Genomic DNA, 24,125 nt, shown 5'->3' with positions numbered 1-24,125 from the left:
TGCCGGTCACAGCTTATCAAAACGCATTTTGAATATTCTGTATTTACTTTCAGGTTTATGACAGAAAGATTATACATAATGTCAAGGGCAATTTCTTACCATATGACAGTTTTCCAGCAAGGTTCTTATCATATGTTTCTCTGTTCCTGAAAGGAACACTTGGTAATGGATCATCCTATTGCTGCAGAACAATTCAACAGTCTATGCTGTACAGTAAATTATCCACGAAAATAAAGCCTGGGGAATGTGACTGCTTTGTGAATGGGCCATTTACATCAGGATACATACAATGAAAAAGTCCTCAGAGTACAACACAATCATTGCACCACAATCATAGTTTATGTCACAAAAAGGCTAAAACACTTATTATTTGAAATTTCTTGTACACAGATACAGGTTCTGCTCCTCCGTGCCAGGTCTTTAAGTGGGATGAAAGAGGTGTAGGGTTCTTTGCAAGAGATGTGACCACAGAAGTGTAACTCACAGACCTTTACAAGAGATATGGTTTGTGTATTTGCAGGTGCAGCTAGAACCCTGTGCCTGGCACACCATGACACCTGACCAGTTTTGAACTTGTAAAGACACATTGTAAGGGTCATTTGCAAGGTATGGGAGAATGCAGCCATTTGTGTATGGTGCAGGCAATTTGTGTGGTAATCTCATAGAACTCAACAGTAAAACAAGCAATGCCAAGGCCAATCTGGCTTTACAAGAATTTTGTATGGCAATGTACAGCATTACAAATAAATGACATGGGAACAAATATGCATTTAAATGAAACAAAGAACTGTAGAATAATACTGGTGGAGGTTAAAAGGTCAAGTGATAGGTGCTGAAGGTGCACCAAAGGCAAGCCTGTCCGTGCCTGGGCCACGCCCATTGCCAGGGACCCTGGCCGTCCAACCATTCACAGCTACTCCGCTGCTGAACTCAAAGCCCGGGACCCCGGAACAACTTTTACTTCGCTTCTCCTCGCTCAACGTTAGGGCCATTCACCTGCCACCACTGTCTCGTCACCTGCAACTCAGGACCTCTGGCCTTCACAGATATCCATGCCACTCCCACTTCCCCGACCGCAAACCCTCCCAGAACCTCTCCAATGTCTCCTGTTCAATGCCAGATCTGTGACGCCATCACTGACTTCATCGCTTCACTAGCCATCAAGTCTAAGCACTACATCTTCCTCAGAGACCTCAACTTCCACCTGGACAACCCCAGGGACACTAACTCTGCCAGCTTCCTGGAACCCATGAGCAACATCGGCCTGACCCAGCTGGTCGCCAACCCCACACACATAGCAGGACACACACTGGACCAAATTTTCACTGCCAGCGACAGAGTCACATACAGCCAGGACCGGCCACTCCATCATCCACATCAATATCACAGGATCACCATGTATCGCCACCAGCCCGCCCCCCAACACCACCTTCTACAGTTGAAACAAAGTAACACAGACCCAGTGGATTGATGTCCTCAACCCCACCCAGTCATCCCCATCAAACAAGCTAGGACCCGCAGAGCCACCACACAAGCCAGCTAATACACCCCAGAACTCAGGACAATGAAACGCAGATGAAAACAACTGGAGAGAAAATGACACACCATTGGAGACCCCACAGACCAAGCCACTTTCAAGTCCGCTGTAAACAAATACCACCAGCTACTCAAAGAAGGACTCTCTGACAAACTGCATTGCAACAAGCGCCACACACACTAAGTAACTTTTCAGCAATATTTGATTTGATGGAGGATACTGCTTTGCTAGCCGAATGGTGTTTTTTAAACTGAATAATGTATGACGGAACCACGCATGCCACTACCAAGCAAGTCTTTACCACTACTATTACTTTTCCACGGACGCCTAAACAACGAAAATATGGGTTTTTGACAGTGCAAGTATAAACCCTTGATATAATATAGCTAAAGGCATGCATGGTAAACGCATATGCGTGGTTATATATATATATATATATATATATATATATATATATATATATATATATATATATATATATATATATATCATTAAATCCAATGACGTCCTCAACCTACTTACGGTGATGAAGAGACACACGAACACCACTTCCTGTGATTCAAGGTTATTTTTTATTGTTTCTCATTTTCGTATGCAGTGCTCCTGCAACCTGCCATTACGCGTTTCGACCAGCCAAGCTAGCCTTGATCACATGTAAGCTACACACGAGATTTTGACAAATAAATACACACCCCATTCGTGTCACATGGTTTTGCATATGGACATAGAAAAAATACTGTAACATAAATACCTACAGCATACAGATTAGAAATTCTAAATAAAGTGCTATGTACCCAGTACAAAATACTGCAAATCTTTTCAAATTCTGTTGAACGTCACGAACATGAGAACCCAAATAAGTACATGAATCATTATTTAAATGCAAATTAAACTGAATTGTGCAAAATATGCTGACAAAGAGCATGGCGTACTGCTACATGATGGCTTCCAGTGCAAAATACTGTTTTATCAGTGCTAAATGCATAGTGTGCAAAACATCGCCAATGTGCAAAATACGCAATCCTGAGTTTGCCACCCACTTCTGGGGCCTAAATGATGGTATATGGTTATCATTCATGACGAAAATTACAGTACACATGAAAAATATCAGTCCTTAAAAACCATGCTAAAAATTGTTTGTGATGTAAAGTGCTAATAGTTACTATATAAAAAAGAGAATATATATAATTCAATAAGATTGAAACTATGGGAGATCTGATGGTAAGATGCAACTTCAGTATGACCATAAAAGGAGTGTATATCTGAAGACATATTTCATATAGTTCAGAGACAGCAACCAAGGACTGGACATCATATCTACAAAGGAACAAGAAAGATTTGTATATGTCACTATATGTGTCTAAAATGATTTTTTCCATGCATATATATGCATAAACATATTTACCAATCTACTATACACATAAAAGCTAAATGGAAGATGCAAATGGCAGATTAAAATATGTACAACCCCTATGGATGGAAAAACAAGGGGGGAGGGGAACATAGATGGTCAGCCTTACAGTGCTATGCTGGGACAAAGAGGACATACATTAATTAAAAAACTAATGCAGTACACTACAAATGTCTTATAAGAAATTGTGTAGGTCCTCCGTATTATTAAGACCATTTGGAGCCTTACTGTCAAATTCAAGAATGTATGTTGACTCTAGCTGCCTAAGAAGTTTTCCTCTGTTACCACCTCTCTGCAGAGGTGGAACGGCATCAATAACAAAATAAGACACTCCAAATTATTGGCATGTGTCTTTTTAAAATGTCGTGCCACCGGATAGCTAGAGTCCTTATTGACAATGGCCCGAAGGTGCTGTAAAATACGGGCATGTGCCTGCAATTTTGTGCTTCCAATATATGAGAGACCACATGTGCAAGTTAAAACATATATAGCAAATTCTGTGCGACATGTAAAATGTCCTATAATTTCGTCTCTCATTAGGGCTGAGCGGAACTCTGTATTTTGTTTTGTTTACCCCAAATTTGCAGGCTCTACACATAGAACATTTAAAAAACCCATTCCTGGGTTTAAGCCAAGACCTCTTGTCTATCTCAAAGACACTGTCTGTTTTAAGATCCATTCTCATTGATTTAGCCTTTCTACAGGCCACAGCCGGGCTATTGGCGATTATGGGGGCCAGCACACCATCTGTTTGTAAAATTGGACATTTTTTATTCATAATCCCACTGATCTGTTTGTGCTGTTTATTAAAGGTAGTAATGAATCTGGGGGCCGATTGGACCAATGGTGTGCTGCAAGATGCAGATGACGTCTCTTGAATTGTTGTTTGTATTTAATAGATCCTCACGAGACCTTGTTTTGGCCTTAGTTTCTGCCCCATTGAGGACTTTCTCACTGTACCCCCTCTTTTTGAATCTATCAATCAGATCAGCCGACCATTTCTCACATTCCTCAGTTTTACTGCAAATTCTCTTTACCCTTAGTAGTTCACCATAAGGGATGTTGTTTATAGCGTGTTTGGGGTGGCTACTGGTTGCATGGAGGGTTAGGTTACCCGCTGTGTTCTTCCTGTGCAGTGTAGTCTGAATGGTATTACCCTCAATGTAAACTGTGGTATCTAGGAACTCTACACTGGATTCACTAATTTGCAAGGTGAATTTTAGATTCAAAACATTATCATTCAGTATATTGATGAATTCCTGTGCACTAGCAATACTACCATCCCAAATTAAAAACACGTCATCAATGTATCTGTACCATTTGATCACCATGCATGCCTCTGAGTACCTGCTCCTCCCACAATTCAACATGTAAACATGCGTAGCTTGGGGAGAAGCAGGAACCCATAGCAACTCCACGTTTTTGAAAAAAAAGCTTTTTACCAAAACTGAAATAATTGTTAAAAAGACACCATTTGATCAGTTCTAAAAGCATCAGATTGTGGGGGTAAAAATTCAACGGTCTTGTTTCCAAAAAATGTTTGACCGCTGTCATGCCAATTTGATGGTCTATGCTGGTATACAGGGCTTCAATGTCTAGTGTAATCAAAAGCTGCCCTTGTTCCCATTCAGTATCCTATATATATAAAAATGAAACGTGTAAGTGCTACCACTATTCTCTTAGAGCCCAGTGGTGTGGTCACCCCCAGATTGATCATCACACATAACACGAGGAGAAAACCATCAGATCAATGATCAATAAACATTGGAGAATTATAAAATCTGACCCCACAATGGGAAGTTTGTTAGCACAAAAACCAGACATCACATACAGGACAGCGTTCTCCATGAGAGATGCTCTGGTCAGAAACAGTCCGGAGGTCATCACCACCCAAAACTGGCTAGCTGACTTAAAGGGTTTTGTCAAGAGTTCCAGAGTGTGTAAGTTTGGCAAGAATTTGACCAGGGGTGAGTCGACCTTCAGGCACATACCGCTTACTATTAAACACAGATTAACATGCAGGACAGAATTTGCTGTCTATATGCTTGAGTGCAAATGTGGACTACGCTACATTGGGAGCACTAAGCTCCAGGTACACCTCAGGACTATAGTGAATAATGACCCAGCTTACCCTGTAGCGATACAAAAGGGGGGTGGTGATGGACGGAGCATCTGAACCAATCAAACACTCACACCCAGTCAACAGATCTGGGGTTAATCCATCACCGTTCTTTAGCCCACTCTGCCACCCCAGTTCAGACATGGCCATATGCAAATCAGTCTGACCATGTGCATCATGGGAACAGTCCAGCCCGAACTGCCAAGCCATGCCTTCCCTGGACCGGAAACAAGCTTCCGAGGACCGGTTTCTGGCATTTCAGCTGTCTTCAGCCCGGCTTGCTTGCATCCAGTGGCAAAGTGAGCAAGGGACTCACGTCTGAGCATACCCTGCCAACTTATGGCAAACAAAGCGGTACAAAAGGGGGTGGTGATGGACTGTTCCCATGAGGCTATTTTGTGCACTTTTTTTCTGGAGTGGAAGTTAAAAAAAATGCTCTGGGTCAGCTAAGGTATTTCACTATCTAGATGGCTTCTTATTCTTGGGGCCGCCAGATTCCCAGCCATGGAATCTTTCCCATAACAGCTTCCCTGAGGTGCTTTCAACCTAGGCATGACTGGTCTACTGAAAGAGATGACACTGAGTCTGATAACAAGATTGGTCTTCCAAAGTATCAAAATTGATATGCTATAGGGTCTGTGTAGGTTGCCCATTGATAAAGTAAAAGCTCTCCAGGACTCCAATAAGGGATTTTTAAAGGAAAGCAAGCTAAATTGTCATTAGCTACAGATCTTGGCAACTCGGTTTAATTTGCTCTGCGCATTATCCTCATAGGTCGCCCCTTCTTCAGGTTAATTATGCAGACAGTACGATTGTATGACCACCAACGTCAAATGTATTGTACTTACGTGCCCTTGTCCAATTATAATTGCACTCCACCATAATCGTGATTGTTGGAGCACCTTACATTGTCTGATAATCTTACACAATTTCTTTTTTTTTTTAAATACATTGTGCAAACTATAAGGGGGACTCAAGGTGAAACGCCACAAGATAAGGTTATCCGCTGATATCAAGAAAGCCCTACTTATTTGATCCAATTGTATTGAGGGTTTTAATGAGAGTGTTATCTGGCCATCCGCACTGTGTCTAATCTAGAATGTGGCTTGTACATCGATGTAGCAGGAAGTTTTGGCTTTGGAGCAATATTAGCCAGTAAATGGAGTACCTAAACATGGTCCAGTAAGTGGTTTAAGTATGGCCTGATGAAGAATGAGGCATTTTTGGGGTTGTTTTCCATATTGATTACCTTGTGCGCCTGGATTGATTGCTTCCTCAATTACACTGTGGACTGCTGATCATATAATATGGTTGTAGTGTAGTCGATAATTCAGCAGTGCACTAATTGAAGAATGGTGTTGAGATTGCTAAAGGAAAGTTTGCTGGTATACTTAAGGAGTAGCATGTTGATTAAAGCTAAACACGTTCCTGGTTTATTAACAATGGTGCTGATGCTCTGACTCCTTTCAAGATACAGGATTTTAGGTGCATCCCTCCAGAGGAAGAAGAGGAGACTAGCTCCTCTGAGGTAATTGAAATTTTTATGGTCAAGTGTGTCCCCTAACGTGTACCCCATCGACTCCATGTACGAGTTTAAAGTGCATGTAACTTCCCTCCACTACCGGATCTGATGACGCAAATACATTTGCGTCCAACGTTAACATGTTCTCTATCAGATCTACCATGAATGGATCAATAATTCAGTTCCTAAATATGCCGTGCCACCATCTTTACATGGTGCATTTTCACGTTTTTCCTGGCTTTGCCGAGCTAGGCCCTGATTTCTGCCTTCGAGCCACTTCTGTCTCTGCCTCTGAAAGCTGCAGCATGGAGATGCATCCCTGACCTCTGCCTTACTTCCTGCCAAGCGAGCGGTGCCCGGCTCGCCTGGCCTGCCTGCCAAAAACAGTATTTTGCCTTCAAGTTATCAGCGTAGCCAGCTCAGCCTCCTCGAAAACACATTCCTGTCTAGTGAAATAGGTAAACATATCCCCAGCTGCAGAGCAAAGGGCCAAGCCTTCCTGTCTCCCTTATGAAATTCATTGCTCCAGTTACCATGGTAGGCCCCTGGCTCCGCGCATTGCACTTAGACACATATGCATTCAGTATAGAATAGCCTCTGCCCGAGAGACCTTTTACTTCAGATTAAACATCCTCCAAATACAAGATATCAGATATGTTATAGGAACAGGTCGATCTGACATGCCAGACTTCTGTCTCCTCTACTAGTGCTAAAAGTCAGACCCTTCGCTTCCTCCAGATGCACGTCAATCACACGTCATATTAGCTGCGCGCGCATTCAGGCTACAGGTTTCAGCTGACTCTGCAGAATTCTCTATGCATCCACCCACTTATGACACTTTTCTGTGACGTTTCTAGTACACGCCTCCGTGCACACCCTTGTTCACGCCTTTTTGCTACGCACATGTGTTCTTATCATATACATTTCACTTGTCACGCCTACTGTATTCACTGCTATTGTGTCATTTTACTATATATGTCATGTACTGCTAATAAATCGCTGACATCTTTCTGCCATCATTGCATACCCGAACCCTTGTATTGATGGAATTGATTTCCATGACTCGAGTCATTTTTGATTAAAGCCCGTATGACTCAGACACCACGGACTCTGCCTCTCATTTGATTGAGCTATTCTTTTTACCTGTCTGAAATTATATGGCAAACTCGTATACGGTAAAATATTTACCACACCTCTCTCAAGCATCTATGGGATTGTGGTGCAGTGTCCTGCCTGATCTCCTTGCTGCCAGCCCAACCTCAAAAACCAGAACAGCCTATGAGAGGGCATTCCATCAATATTTGGGTTTCATTGAGGGGCTTTCGGACTGACATTGCTTGGGACTTTCCTGACAAAACTAAAAGCCGTAAATAGCAGGCGACATATTGCAGCCCTGGCTTTCATTGCAAAAGGAGTAGGTGCACAGTGCTTGGTTGCCTCTTTTTGACATCAGACAGGCCTTGAAGAGTTGGGAAATGGCCAGGGTGAAGAGGAGGGATACTAGAAGCCCCATTGACATGGGCAAATTGCAAAAGCTGGGATCAGCACTGGTTGGGGATTGCAAATCAGCTTTTGAGTCCATCTTTTTAAGGTGGTATCCTAGCTCGCCTTTTATGGGGCTTTTTTTAATGTTGAGAAAATAATGGGTGGGTCAAAGCAGGACACAGAGGGTTGTTTGCATGCAGTAAACGTTAGTTGGGCTGGGGATTCATTGGTGATATCACTCAGTCACTTCATCACGGGCTGACCAGCTCATTGCCCTTCCGCATGGGCGAACAGCCATATTAAGACAAGGTACCCAGATATAACCTGACATGGTTTCTAGTCATATTTTTCAAGAGTAAACAGCTATAGAGCTAGGTAGTATAACAATTATATTTTGACAAAATACTTAGCAACACATAGACATCAACACTGCCGTATTTTCACAGAGTGCCCATAAATACCCTGGGAGAGGTCAGCATCATGAAAGAGGCAGAGCCCAGCCATATCCTGATGAAGACCCAGTCATAGAAAGGGCCCAAACATACCCTCACTGGGTGAAAATTCATATTGAGACAGGATGCTAGACTATGCCTTAACAGGACACCCAGCCGAGACAGGCCGCCCATCCATATCCTTATATTGTGGTCAACCTAAATGTTGACACACTGCACTATAATACTCTGGTGAACTGGGAGTCATGTTCGGCGATAGGCCCAGGAATCTGTGAAGAAAGTGCCGAGCCCTGACATGAGCCAGCCCTACTCAGGGAGAATACCCAGACGGATCATTGCTGGGGCACAACAGTATAGTTTGAAAGGAGTTGAGCTATATCTTGCTGTGGTGCCCAGATACATCACCACATGTGCCCATGGATATCTGGACAGAGTGCCAGGAAATCTTTGTAAGCAGGTAGTTATATCCTGACATGGGTGAAGCCTTATCTTGATAGAGGCTCAGCCTTATGGGAACAGTTTACACATGCGCATCTTGGCAAGAATCAGGACAATGCAGCCATATTGCAATGGTGTTCCCAACCATAAACCGGCAGAATGGTCAGCCATTACCTGATAGAGGCCCTGCCATATCCTGACAGTGCATCTTGCCTCATCCTGAGATGGCCCCGGTTAAATCCAGGCAGTGTGTCCATCCGTATTCTGACAGAGGGACAGTGGTTTCCTGACAGGAGCAATGCAATATTTCCTGTCTGAGTCTCCAGTCACACCTTAACAGGGCAATCAGCCATATGTTGAGACTGATCAAGCATTATCTGGACAAAACCACGAACATGCAGCCATACCCGGACAGAGTGCCCTGCCACATCCTGACAAAGTATCAGATCATATCCAGCAAAGTGCCATACTGTGTCCTGACATATTAGCCAACAGTATCCTGCGACAGTCTAGCCAGACAGTGACCACATTCATCCTGGGAGGGGCTTAGCAATAAAGATGCCTGGATATCCAGGCATATCCAGACACGACTCACACCTAGACAAGGTATTCAGTATCCAGATAGGATGTCAACCCAACAGGATGACTAGCTTTATGGAGACAGGGCCAGATGAAACTTGTAAGGAGTCCATAAATCTACACAGTTTCCAGTGTTATCGTTACAGGGTTACCCAGCCATATCCTGACAGGACCAGTTCTATCCTGAAAGGAGTCTGCCAATATAAAGACTTATTATTTTGGATGGGGTCCAGCCACATCTTCACAGCTGCCCTGTAACATCAGGACAGATTTCCCATCCATGCCATGATAGTGGGGTCAAACAAACGCAAGGTGATAGACGTAATGTATGCAAACAGTCTGAACCACTGGTGATCGCTCCAGTGCAGCACCCGAGGGTCCATAAAGTGACACCCTACGTCCGGTGTACCGAGTGGGTGTAAGCATGATGTCACTGTCATCAACACTTGTGATTGGTCTGCGGCGAAAGGGGGATACACGAAATTATGTTGTACGTAGGGAAACGTCATGAAACACAACGCGCACAACGACGGGGGGTACACAGCTCGATGGGGTACAGCGGTCTATAGTACACCGACTCAGCACAGACAACTGAGACACTTCCTGTACTACGTGATACGATGTGACGTGACGCCGGCCCACAATGCAACGGGAAGCGAGGAAGACTCATAAGCACCACTCGGGTGGTAGCCCTTGCAGTATCCGGCTGTACAGCTCGGCGTTGGGTAGATTGCTGGCGCACGTCCTTCTTGGACAGGTGAGTGAGGGGGCTGTCTTTGCGGTTTTGTAACTGACTTTATTGGCTTATGGACCGAGTAGGTCCAGTCTGGATGGTGATCTGGATGCCCGGGCATCACCAAGACCCCTCCCGCGGGTAACGGTTTGGGTGGGGTTTAGGTGACTCCAGGTGTGCACTTGCGGACGGAGGCAGGACAGGGTGGGTTACCCCTTCCTCCGGGCTGCAGGTAGTCCCGCTGTCGCTGCCACAGACCATATTTGTTTCACAGGGGACAGCAGGGTCACAGGGCTTCTGTGATAGGGAAGGGGTGCTCAGTGGGACTCCTACTTTCCCCATATTGGGACACTAATTCAGGCCGTGCTCCACTATGTTGTTGGATTAGCTAACAAGGGTTATCTTACTGTCATTTATCTTACCTCCACCTCTGCAGGACACCACCACATTGGTGTCTGGAGCCGAACAGATCGAATGGAATGAGTTTTACCCTCCAGATAGGGAGTTGTGTTCTGGACTACTGACTCCCTATCTAGGGAATGATTTCAGTTTTACCACTAGTCTCTCTTTTAACCGTCGATTTAATTCAGTCACCCCTTTTAAATCATTCTAGGTTTGTTTCAATAGGGGATGTCCTACACAAACCTTGCTTACTCACTAGATGGACAACTGTTATGAGGCTGTCGGGGTGATATGATCTGTCTGCTAGATCGATGTATCTAATGACTATGCACTGCTTTCATGTCATCCCCATATAGGTTACAACTAGGATTGGCGGGACTTTGTTCTCGCATCCATAAAGAGTGGTAGGTAGGAACCTCTTCACCCACCACATGTAGATAGGTATGCACTAGGCCCTGATGATATGCAGTGGATCAGTATTGACCACAATGCATGAAACATGTCGACCACATTGTGAGAGTTGAGCTTAGCTCCACTGGACCTTAGAGCCAGTGAGCGGCCACTCTGTTTTCTTTTAAGAAGGTGGATAACTACTCTAATAAAATGTTTATTTGGATTGTCCAACCTTTTATAACGTCACTCCCTTACATCACATCTACACTGGTTTTTAGGGCCCTCACACCCACAGCACCATACCGCAAGGAACAAAAGATCTCCGCCAAAGAACCCCTTTATGGTTGCCAGTCGGGTATTGAAGCGCCAAACCCGACGAGGAGCATGTCCATATGATGAAGCATGACACCTAGCTTTGGCTGACAAAGATGCAGACGTGAAAGGAATCTTGTCCAGAGTGGAGCCTTGCGTTGTGTAATGGAAATATTTGCTGAATAAAAAAGACTTTGCTTGGATAAAATGTGCTCACGGAAACAAGGCCCAAGGACAGGATCTGTGAATGTCTGCCAAGGTTAGGAAGCGAAAAGAACAGTACTCGAACGAGAAAGTATCGTTTTTGAGGAAGCGAAGTGACACGAAGGCAAAGGACCATAGGGCTAAAGAAGAGCCCGTTCTTGGTTTGAAAACTGTGATGACACGCTATGGTCTGACATAAGACAGCCAATGGGAACTCTAATGGCAAAGAAAATTGAACACTTTTGGGAAGATTAGCTAGTTAGAAAGGTATAAAATCTGGCCCATGGGGAGGAGGGAATCTCTCTCTCTTCTTGTTTCCTGATTCCTGAAGGGCGTGACGTGCTGTTGGACTCTTTGGCGCACGTAAGGACAGCAGTCTTTAGAAATTATTCTTTCTAGGTAAAGAGAGTTATAGACAGGGTGTTCGGATTTAGGAATGGAAACTTTAATTTGTTTTAATTCATGCTAACTGATTTATCTTTGAAATGTCAGACTAATGAGTCTTTTCCTTAATCAAATGATGCCTTCACTTTGTTAATAAAATAAAGATTTTGATTCTAAATGCTCATTCTTTGAGTAATAAAGTTAATAAAAATTAGATTTGAAGTGACAATCTGGTCTTGTTTATTCATGGTCTAGTTATCATCAGTTGATCCATTCGCCTTAAGTGACTTAAATAGCATATGTTTTAAATTCATGGTAAGAAATGATAAACTGCAGTCGTATATAATTATGTAAATAGTTTGTGAATAGTTCTGATTAATTAGGTCACATGATTCAGATGCTCAAAAATTGTCTCGTTAGTTTATGGGCCTTGGTAAGTGATTCATGATTAATGGTGAGTATTGTGGAGATAGGTAGCGTTAGTGAGACAGTTTTTCATTAGGAGCGCTGAATCAATTACTTGGTAGCAGAGTTACGGTTACTACGGTAACTGTCATGTTACATGGTAGTTACATAGGATACATGTCTAAAACATGTTAAGTTTGTTCAGTTGTTATATGTAGTCAAAAGGTTTTTTCCAGCAGTGTGAAAACTCCTAGTTGTGCCGGCCTGAGTAGTGTGACAAGTGAAGTTACACAGTGCATTTGTTCTGTTTCAAAATAGTAGTATCGTCATATATTACAAGTGTTGTGGACGTACAGCACAAGTTTAGGGATTTTAGGTGTGTAAGGTAGAATGTATAGTGAGAATTGTCTTTGAAATTGTAGCTTTTGAGTATAGGGACACGTGTCCTGTTTTAAAACTCACTGTGAAAAGAGTAATAGAATTTATTCAAGCTTGAGTGAATGGTAAGGAAGCGTCGTCTATTCTTACTGGCGAGTGAGGATTATTATTGGCGGGTTAAAGTCCTACCAAAATTTCATGCATGAATGATTAGGTTTCTTTCTGTATGATAGTGTGCATTAGAAGGGTAGGGCAAGGCTACTTGCTTTATCAACGAATTTGAAAATCTTGTGAAAATAGCGTTGCCTATTTCATGCAAAAGAATACTTGAATGATTGAGAAAGCTATCGCTTTATTTTAGTGAAACAGACAAATGATTTGTTTTTGTAGGGTTACTAACTGAAATCTGTTGAAAATGTTTTCAAATATGGCGCTGTGAAAATATTTTGTAAAGGAGGTGTCAGTGTCAGAGTGGAGCGAGGACAGTGAAGCTGCAGCGGCAGCATACATCACAGGGTTCGCGCTGTGATTGGCTAACATACGTCACAGTATTCGCGCACTGATTGGTTCATCCTGAAATACAGTAATTCTATTGGCTGAACAGAGTAGCGACGTGACCTAACCCGATTGGCTTGTTGGTGAATTTCACGCACGGATTGGCTAGTATAGCGGAACAACAAGGAAATATTTACGATCTTTTCTAAGTAAGCGGAATTGTTTTAAAACATGGATTATTATCACAGGAGAGAAGAAAAGAAGCTTTCATGGTTTCAGAAAATTTATTTAAAAATGACAAGAAAATTGAAACGCGAAGTGAAAGATTACTTCATAAGTACAAAACACCTGCAGCTTATATGTTAGATGAATATGGTTATCATACTTGTCTTTGGATGGAGAATTGGATGGAATATAACAAAAATGATGGTGTATTGGCATGGCCGGAAGATGGGTCATTTAACATTAAGGTGTTGAAAAACTTGAGAGAAAAAATTATGACTCTTGTACCAAAACCTAGACCTACACAATTTGAGGCTTTAGTTGAATGGGAGGATGAGATGACAGAATTGGAACGAGAAAACAGGGGTGTAATAAGAGGCACTAGATTAGACATTAATAGAGAAACACATGAAGACAGAATGCGTCGTTGGAGACGTATGGATATGTGTGATGGTTTGTACCCAGCAAGATTTAGTGAAGAATCTGGTCAAAAGAATACTGAAAAGAAAAATAATATTGGTGAAGATAGTGAATTAGAAGATTCAGTTTTAGAAGAGATTTACATCACAAAATCGAAACCGCCACCTTATCAAGCAGTTTGTTCATGGTCTACCCCGAGAATTCCTCAAGGAACTTCTCCAAGTGCTCCTTCAAGGGAAATTTTTGATGAGTCTCCACCTAGATTAAATCAGAATAATGCAAAGTTTCCTGAGAGAGTAGAAACAAGAACTAATTCTAGTACATCTGGCGAAAGTAGAAATTATGCTGAAACTCCAGTTCAGGGAAACAGAATCTCAGGAAATGTAATGGGAACAGTAGGATGTGGGGACATACCAAATCTAGTGCCTCTTATTACACCCCTGTTTTCTCGTTCCAATTCTGTCATCTCATGTAGAATACATTCGATCAAAAGAAGAATTAATACAGCAGTTGACTAAAGGCATGGAAGCGGTAACGGTACCAGTAACAATTGGACCTGTTCTTCCAGTTTTTGATGAGAGGGAAATTAGACATTCAGCTCTGACTGTTCCATTAAACGCAGAAATTCAGAAAGTGGCTGAAAAATTGTATTCAGATTTAACAGAAATTCACCGAGAGAAAAAGATGCCAGACCTAACTTTTAATCAAAGTTTTTCAAATGGTCAAACTCCATCTGTTGCAGGATCTGATTCAGGAACTCCAGAAAAAAGCATAAATAAAATAGATTTAACACAAACTCCACAGCCCCAGAATTTAAATTACTTGATGTTGCAAAATTGAAGGCGGATTTGGAGGAATTGATTATTGGCACAATTGTACCTGACAGTTTAAAGCTATACCAGGATGATGAATTATTGTTTATTTGTAAAAGTATACTATGGAAAATGAAAACTAAATATGATCAATTAGAAGAAATGGCTGCTGAATTGAATTAGAAATAGATTTAAGTAGACAGAAAAATTTGCAGAAACATTACAGAGTGGATTTCTCTGAAAAAGATATTGAAAACATGAACACCACAGGAAGGATAATTCATATAAAAGAATTGATAGTGTTTCTAAAAAGATTACGTGAATTAAGTAAATGGAGAGTGAAATGGACAAAGAAAAGAGAGGAAGGCAGAAGAGAAAGAGGGGAAATAGTAACTGAGTTTCCTATGAGAGAAATAGCTGGCGGAGGGTATGTACATGTTCCATGGACGAGACAGGACATTTTATTGTTTACAAATGATTTTCCTCGTTTGAGAGAAAAACCTGTGAAATGGTATCGCCAGGTAGAAAGATTTGTTAAAGTTTCAAAAGTTCTGTGGATTGATCTTGATGGATTCTTTGACAATGTTGTTCCTTCAGACTCTTGGACAGAATGTAAAATTTCTATAGATTGGCCCAAAGAAGAACCTATTCGAGTTGAAGTAACAGGTGCACCTTCACCTGATGTTATAAAACTGTAACAAGATTTCCCCAAAAGAAGTAGATTGGGTAAAAATAGACAGAACAAATCAGGAACCAAAAGAATCAGTACATTCATTCTATGAAAGATTACTGCTTGTATTTAAACAATACAGTGGTTATGAGAAATTGAGTGAAAAGGATATGAGTCATTTCATATACCGATTTGTTTATGGCTTAAGGCCTGAAATAGGAGAGATGATTAGATCAGGAATAGTTGGTTGGCAATCACTCACAGTTGATGACATTTTGAGGAAAGCAAAATACTGCAGTGATGAGATAGATGCTAAACAAAAGAAGCTAAAAGAAAAAGCTATGTGGGCACAGGTAAAAGTGGCTGAAAAACAAATTGCAACTTTAGAAAACAAAAATGTTCACCAGAATCAATGGAAATTTAAAGGAAATTATAATAAGCCAAAATTGATGGGTAATATTGAAGAATTAAAGCAGAAACTCCCATGTTTTAATTGTGGCAAAATTGGACACTGGAAGCGAGAGTGTAAGAATCCGCCCAGAAATTTTAAAAATGCATCATTAAATCCACAGATGCAGAATGAGATAAATCAGCAGCAACAGCTACAGCGACAGGTAGTGAATCAGCAAAGCCAGATTCCACAACCGCCACTTCCAAATTGTGTTAATGTGCAGAGATACAATACAGAAACAGGATTCTGCGGAGGTGAACAGGTAAACAGATCGCCAAGAGTGAATGTGTCGAATGTTTCTCAACAATATTGGTTAAAAGAAAATGAAGGAAGTGATTCTGAGGATTACTTATGACGGTGCCTGAGAGAGGAGGAAGAGTGTGTGCTTGGAGCCACTCTTGAGGTAGATCAGTCTGGTCCGTTTATTAATGGTAAAGTGAATGATGTAGAAATCACTTTTCTTGTGGACACAGGTGCTACCCGTTCTACTGTTAGATCAGTGGAAATAGAAAACCTACCTCTCTCTGGGGAAACCATCCAAGTAGTTGGCGTAGCTAATCAACAGATCAAAACAGATTTAACAGAACCAGTTAATGTTGAAATTGGTAAATTTAAAGACAAACATAGATTTGTAGTCTGTGATAGCAGTCCTGTAAATTTGTTACGAAGGGACATTCTTTGTAAAATGAATTGTAAAATATATTGCTCACCGGATGGTATTGAGCTTCAAACTCCAGAAGAAGATGGTCTTTATAAATTAACAATGTTAATGGTTGAAAGAAAGTAAATTATTTCCTGCTTTTGACAAAAATGATTTACCTGAAGAATTAAAAGAAACAGTTAATACTAAAGTTTGGGATTTATCTGGAGATGAAATGGGTTTGATGAAACATGTAGACCCAGTAAAAATAACAGTAAAACAAGGAGCAGATTATCCAAACATTCCTCAGTATAAAATGAAAGCAGAAGTTATTGAAGGTGTCATACCTGTAATTGAAAAACTTATAAAACAAGGTGTTTTAAAAGAAATTGAGAGCAGTCCATGTAATTCACCGATTATGGGAATCAAAAAGCCAAAAAGAACTTTTAGGATTGTTCAAGACCTGAGAAAGGTTAATCAAATAGTTGTTCCATGTTGCCCAGTTGTACCAAACCCAGCTGTAATTCTATATCAGATGCCGCATGATGCAGAATGGTACACGGTCATAGACCTTTGTATTGCATTCTTTACTGTACCATTGCATCCAGAAAGCCAACAAATTTGTGCGTTTAGATTCCAAGAGCGTATTCTAGCATGGTGTTGTATCCCTCAAGGGTATACAGAGAGTCCATCTATTTTTAATCAGTTGCTAAAGAAATCCTTGGAAAATCTAGATTTGCCTGGAAAATCTAGATTTGCCTGGAAAATCGACATTAGTGCAGTATATTGATGATCTCCTTGTGGCTGCAAAAACAAGAGACAACTGTGTGACAGATACCATTACTCTTTTGAATCATTTGGCAGATGAGGGACATAAAGTGTCACCTGCAAAATTACAGTTTTGCAAACAAAAAGTAAAATATCTTGGTGACAGAATCGCAAAAGGAATTAGACAAGTGACAATTGAAAGAATAAAAACGATCCAAGCAATGCAACATCCAAAAACACAGAGACAGGTCAGAATGTTTCTAGGAATGGTAGGTTATTGTCGTCAATGGATTAGTGGATTTTCAGTAATTGCAAAACCATTGCAGAGATTGACAAAAGCAGACATAAAAGACCCGATTACCCTAACAGAAACTGATTTAGAGGCTTTTGTTCAGTTAAAAAGAAGTTTGTGTGAACCTCCAGCATTAGGAATGCCAGACTATGAGAAGGAATTTGAGCTGTATTGTAGTGAAAGAGCAGGTTGTGCATTATCAGTTTTGATTCAAAGACATGGGAAACTGAGAAAGCCAATTGCCTATTTCTCAGCTGTTCTTGATCCTGTTGCAAAAGCATTACCAGGTTGCTTAAAAGCAGTAGCTGCAACTAGTGTGAGTCTGGAACAAAGTGAAGGGATGATAATCGGGTTTCCTGTTAAAGTGTATGTGCCCCATTCAGTTGAGATTCTCCTCACTAGAAGCAAAACTCAACATTTAACAAGTAACAGATTGACAAAATATTAAAAAGTTATTCTGGGATCAGATAACGTTTCAATTCCAAGATGTGTGAATTTAAATCCTTCCATATTATTACCTGATGGTACTGTAACAGAGATCAGAAATGAAAATGACATTGATCATGAGTGCTTGGATGTTTTAGAATATTGCACCAAGCCTAGACAGGATATCAAGGATGTTCCGCTAATTGAATCGGATTTTGTTTATTTTGTTGATGGTTCTTGCTTGAGGACAGATGAGGGCATTCTGAGTGCAGCGTACTCTGTCTGTACAGTTGCAGATGTGATTGCATCTTCTGGTCTTAAAGGAATGCGTTCAGCTCAAGTAGCAGAATTGGTTGCTTTGATTCGTGCATGTGAAAAAGCAAAAGGGTTGAAAATTACCATAGTGACTGATAGTCAGTATGGATATGGCATAGTCCATGACTATGGCCAGCTCTGGTCTCAAAGAGGTTATTTAACTTCTGCGGGAATACCTATCAGAAATGCAAAATTGATCAAAAGGCTGATTGATGGTATTCAGCTACCAGCGAAAATTGCTGTAGTAAAATGTACAGCACATAAAAAGGGAGACGATTATATGACAAAAGGAAATGCATATGCTGATGAAATCGACAAATTCTGTGCAAAGAATAATATGTCCATTAATCGGGAAAAAGAAAATTAACATGTTTTGAACTCACTTATGCTAACATCTGTAGTTGAGACATGGCAAGGAGTAAAAGATTTACAAGATGAGGCAGATGATGAGGAAAAAGACACATGGGTAAAAGCAGGTTGCAGCCAGCGAGAAGAAGATGAAATTTGGGTTTACAAAGATGACAGGCCAGTAATGCCAAACTGCATGATTGCTGACATGGCTTAAATGTATCATGGTCCAGGACATTTAGGAAGAGATTCAATGATCCGGTTGTTTAGGCAGACATGGTACAATCCAAAATTCAGGATAGTTGCAGAATCTTTTTGCCAGAGATGCTTGATCTGTCAACAGATCAATCCGAACAGAAAAACAGTTGTAAGCTTGGGAACCATAGGACGGGAGGGTGGTCCTTTTACCAGGTTACAGATGGATTTCATTGATATGCCACCCCATAACAGATTAAGATATGTTTTGGTGATAATCTGTCTGTTTTCAAGATGGGTGGAAGCGTTCCCAACACGTCACAATGATTCAGTTTCTGTGGCAAAGTTGCTTTTAAGAGAAATCATACCTAGGTATGGATTTCCGGTGACGGTCGAAACTGATCGTGGCACACATTTTGAAAACAGATTGTTACAAATGATTTGTGAAGCACTTGGTATAAAACAAAAGCTACACTGTTCTTATAAATCAGAAGCATCAGGTGTTGTTGAGCAAGTCAAGGGTACAATCAAAAATAGGCTTGCGAAAATGTGTTTGGCTACAGGAATGAAGTGGACTGATGCACTTCCACTTGTTTTGATGTCTCTGAGAAGTACCCCAGATAGAAAAACTGGTTTAAGCCCACATGAAATACTCATGGGCAGAGTCATGAGACAAGCATTTGTTCCAGTTGATAAAGTTCTTAGCATAAATGATAGTGCAATTATGGACTACTGCAAAAACCTTTCTGACGTAGTAACTTCTGTGTTCCATCAGGTGGGAACTGAAGTACTTACAAAAGAAAAAGAACAGGAGACTGGGTGAGGACAAAGGTTCATCGAAGAAGAAATTGTCTGGTACCCAGGTGGCAGAAGGCAAGACAGGTGAGACCTTTCACAACAAATGCAGTAAAGTGTAGGGGTCTAAAGAGATGGATTCATGCTAGTCATACCATACGAGTGCCACCACCTGAAAATCCTGACGAAGAAGGTGACACAACAACAGATTCATATTCTGAAGAAGAACCTGAAAGAAATCCAGATACTGAAGATCGACAAGAAAGTCGAGATTTGGAAAATGCATTGAATGAAAAAGATCTAGAAATTGTGATACTAGACTCTGAAAATGATGAAGATCTGCTAGAAAAAGAAGCAGAAAAAGAGTCTGATCAAGAAGTGAATCAAGATCAGGAGAGTATTGAAAAGCAGATTGGAAGCTCGGAAAGAAGGAACGAAAATTCTGAAACTGGTGGTTTGGAAGTAATTGAAGAAGACGACGACGAATTACCAAGTACCAGCTATAAGGATAATGTTCCTAACAGAGTGAAGCTGCCGAGTAAAGAAGTACCTGAATCTAGAGCTGATATCAAAGAAAAAGAAACAGACGAAAGTGATGATGAATCCAAAGTGAAAAGATCAAGAAAAAGAGCTTGGAGAGTAGAGTGCAATCAAACTGAGCCAAAGAAGAAACTCTTAAGAAAAGGAGATAATTGGCCAAATGAGAATGAGAGTTTGAAATTCAAATTAGTGAATAAATCAAAAGAACAGGTTAATGAAATCTTAAGTCAGAAAAGTGATTCGGATAAGAAAAATCAAGCAGGAAAGAAAATAGAAGTGATTAGCAGTAGAGCAAAGAGAGTGTTGAAGCCTAATCTTAAGTATAAATCACCTGAGTGGACTTATATTATAATACCACCAATAGTGGAAGTGAGTAGTAGTAGCCAAGAAGATATAGATGACACAAGTGATAATGATGCATTTTGTTTTCATTTGAAAAGTCGTTGGTGACATAAGGTCGAAGAAATTGTGTTAGGTGACACAAGGTTGAAGAAATTGTGTTGGCTGGAAAAACACATTGCTGTAAGACGTAAGGTCGAAGAAAAGCTGTTAGAAGATTCTTTAATTAAAAAAAAAAAGTAAAAAGGGTGGTGTATATTTAGTGATTTATTTTTAAGTTTTTGTTTTTTTAGAAAGGCTCTTGTTACAAGTTAAAAGATACCTAATGCTAACAACAATTCGAGATGTTCTATCTTAAGAAGATGTTGCAAGATGTCTTCAATTTGTGTGATCTTAATAATTTTGGTGTGGTTAATTTTAGCTGTCATTTTCCCTTTTGGAATTGACAAAGAAATGTACAAAGCTAATATGACAAGTAAAGTTGAGGCTAAACAAGTTATTCATGATGTAGTAAGTAAGACTAATAAAGTCATTAAGCACAAACCAGAGATCCACCAAGATAGATCTGTTGGTGATTTTTCTAGTAATACCTTTTCTAGACTTTTAACTGAATATGTTAAGGTAATGGATGTGAAAGATTGTTACATTTGTGTGAAATTACCTGCTTCTGTTTCGGAAGGGGTAACTTATAATATGCCTCCTCTTACTTATGGGATTACTTGTAGTGTAATAGCTAGTTTGTTTTATCGGACAGGTCGATTAGAGTACTACTACTCTAATTATGATGACATTTTTGCAAATTTAAAGGTTGATAATAGTCTAAATAAACTGAAACATGCTAAACAGATGAGGGAATTTTTTATCGTGACTAATGAACTCACATACGAGTATGCTTTTAGAAACAATTTAACATGCAAATTGAGAACGGAAGAAAAGTCTCTTTTAAACATGGTTGAAGAGAGAAGAGCAATTTATAAAAGAAACGAGATGCTGAAACAAACAAAATCTAAGTTTTGGCAGAGTGAGGATGAAAAGCTTAATGGTAGAAATGAAAATGTTGCTATACACATAGATAAAGCGGTTAGTGGAAAATTGTGCATAAGGAGAGATAATACTCAATTCGACAATTATTTTGTGGGTGCTAGTCAATGTGAAGATACTTATTGTATCTTAGGTGGTTGGGGATTTAAAGGAGGCAAAGATCCAATTTTTCCTGGAATTTATTTTGTTTGTGGGAACAAAGCTTACTTCAATCTCCCGGACCACTGGTACGGGACTTGCTACGTTGGTTTAGTTTTTCCCAAAAATGTTCATATAGATAGAAATGCAGAAGGTTCATTTGAAATTGGCAAATACCTGAATAGGTTCAGGAGGGAAAGTTTTTCAGAAATAATGGGAGACATATTTGGTGCAATAATACCTATGGTGGAAATAACCCTGAATCAGAAAAGTGTCTACAATTGTTGACAGATTGTCAACAGACACTGCAAGTGGTTTTCAATTAGTTGACAGAACTTGTTGCCATGAGAATCATGGTAATGCAGAATCGTCTTGCATTAGACATTCTGCTTGCTAAAGAGGGAGGAGTTTGTGGGATTTTCCATGTCCAACATTGCTGCACATACATTCCAGATAAGAGTCAGAATATAGAGATGTTTATCAAGAATATTACTGAATTACATACTGAAATAGAACCGTTAGAAGATGAACATTTTTCAGAACGTTTGAGCAAGAGATTTGCAGCAATCAGAAACTGGTTTCAAGAGATTGGTAGTTCAATCTTTGGGAAAATACTCTATCCTGTAATAGTTATAGTCATAGTGATGCTTTTGTTAAAAATTAGTTGCATGATACACAAGAGAAAGAAATATGTAAGGGAAAAGAAAAGAATTTATAAGCTCAGAAAAGAACGAGAAAAGGAAATAGAACTAGAAGAGTTTTGGAGAGTTCAATATGAGAGTTGTAGACAAACTGCTGAATCACAGGTTTAGAAAAACTAATACAGTGAATGTTCAAAACATGATTCAATAGATTAAAATTTTGCTGAAATTTTGGGATTATGAAATCACCAGATGAGGGAGTTGATGGAGCGAGATGAATGAAATTTCTTTCAAACTCGCAAAGTTAAAACTTCCATAACAAATGTAACTGTATTAATAAGCATGTGTTGAAATCATTAACCAACGTAGTTTTAAAAATACATATATACATAAAAACATGTGGGACTCATTTTTATGCTTTATGTTGCAACTGCAAGTGTGTGGAAATAATGAACTAACCTTGTCTATTGTTTTTGTCAGTATTAAATGCGGCTGTTTAATTAATGGCATGCTTATTTGTGTGTGCTTATGTTTTGTTATGTCTTTTCTGTGGCAAAAGCTAATGGAGAATCCTGGTGGCCTAAAAGAAGAAGGTAGATATTAATGCTGCTCTGTGTGCTCAGCTAGGTAACATAAATTAATGGGTTAATAATTAGCAAAGGGGTGGGTAACAGAATGGGTCTCAATTCTCTAATTAATTGATGTCTTGTGTTTGTTTAATAATAGTTTCGAAGTGAGGCCTAAAAGTGGCTCTGAAAAATATGGCTGACAAAGATGCAGATGTGAAAGGAATCTTGTCCAGAGTGGAGCCTTGCGTTGTGTAATGGAAATATTTGAGGAATAAAAAAGACTTTGCTTGGATAAAATGTGCTCACGGAAACAAGGCCAAAGGACAGGATCTGTGAATGTCTGCCAAGGTTAGGAAGCGAAAAGAACAGTACTCGAACTAGAAAGTATCGTTTTTGAGGAAGCAAAGTAACACGAAGGCAAAGGACAATAGGGCTAAAGAAGAGCCCGTTCTTGGTTTGAAAACGGTGATGACACGCTATGGTCTGACATAAGACAGCCAATGGGAACTCTGATGGCAAAGAAAATTGAACACTTTTGGGAAGATTAGCTAGTTAGAAAGGTATAAAATCTGGCCCATGGGGAGGAGGGAATCTATCTCTCTTCTTGTTTCCTGAAGGGCGTGACGTGCTGTTGGACTCTTTGGCGCACGTAAGGACAGCAGTCTTTAGAAATTATTCTTTCTAGGTAAAGAGAGTTATAGACAGGGTGTTAGGATTTAGGAATGGAAACTTTAATTTGTTTTAATTCATGCTAACTGATTTATCTTTGAAATGCCAGACTAATGAGTCTTTTCCTTAATAAAATGATGCCTTCACTTTGTTAATAAAATAAAGATTTTGATTCTAAATGCTCATTCTTTGAGTAATAAAGTTAATAAAAATTACATTTGAAGTGACAAGCAGGTCTTGTTTATTCATGGTCTAGTTATCATCAGTTGATCCATTCGCCTTAAGTGACTTAATTAAATAGCATATGTTTTAAATTCATGGTAAGAAATGATAAACTGCAGTTGTATATAATTATGTAAATAGTTTGTGAATAGTTCTGATTAATTAGGTCACATGATTCAGACGCTCAAAAATTGTCTCGTTAGTTTATGGGCCTTGGTAAGTGATTCATGATTAATGGTGAGTATTGTGGAGATAGGTAGCGTTAGTGAGACAGTTTTTCATTAGGAGCGCTGGATCAGTTGTCTCAACAAGTTCTCCATTGTGCTTAGATTGGCATCTCAACAACAGTCACTTTGCCTACAT

General features: G+C 40.1%; 1 protein-coding gene across 1 annotated transcript in view; it reads right to left on the bottom strand.

Annotated features, from left to right (window-relative positions):
* Positions 1-2,090: 2,090 nt before the first annotated feature.
* Positions 2,091-24,125, bottom strand: part of LOC147663835 (E3 ubiquitin-protein ligase TRIM21-like) — a gene marked incomplete at its 5' end in the record, with an annotated part of 120,714 nt that continues 98,679 nt past the window's right edge. Inside the window, one exon of the mRNA XM_086950168.1 lies at positions 2,091-2,854. The remainder of the gene's footprint in view (positions 2,855-24,125) is intronic.

Source organism: Lissotriton vulgaris, unplaced genomic scaffold (assembly GCF_964263255.1).
Source record: "Lissotriton vulgaris unplaced genomic scaffold, aLisVul1.2 SCAFFOLD_1778, whole genome shotgun sequence".
Classification (NCBI taxonomy): Eukaryota; Metazoa; Chordata; class Amphibia; order Caudata; family Salamandridae; genus Lissotriton; species Lissotriton vulgaris.
The sequence above is the reverse complement of the archived record's forward strand: the minus strand, read 5'-3'. Positions and strand labels throughout refer to the sequence as shown.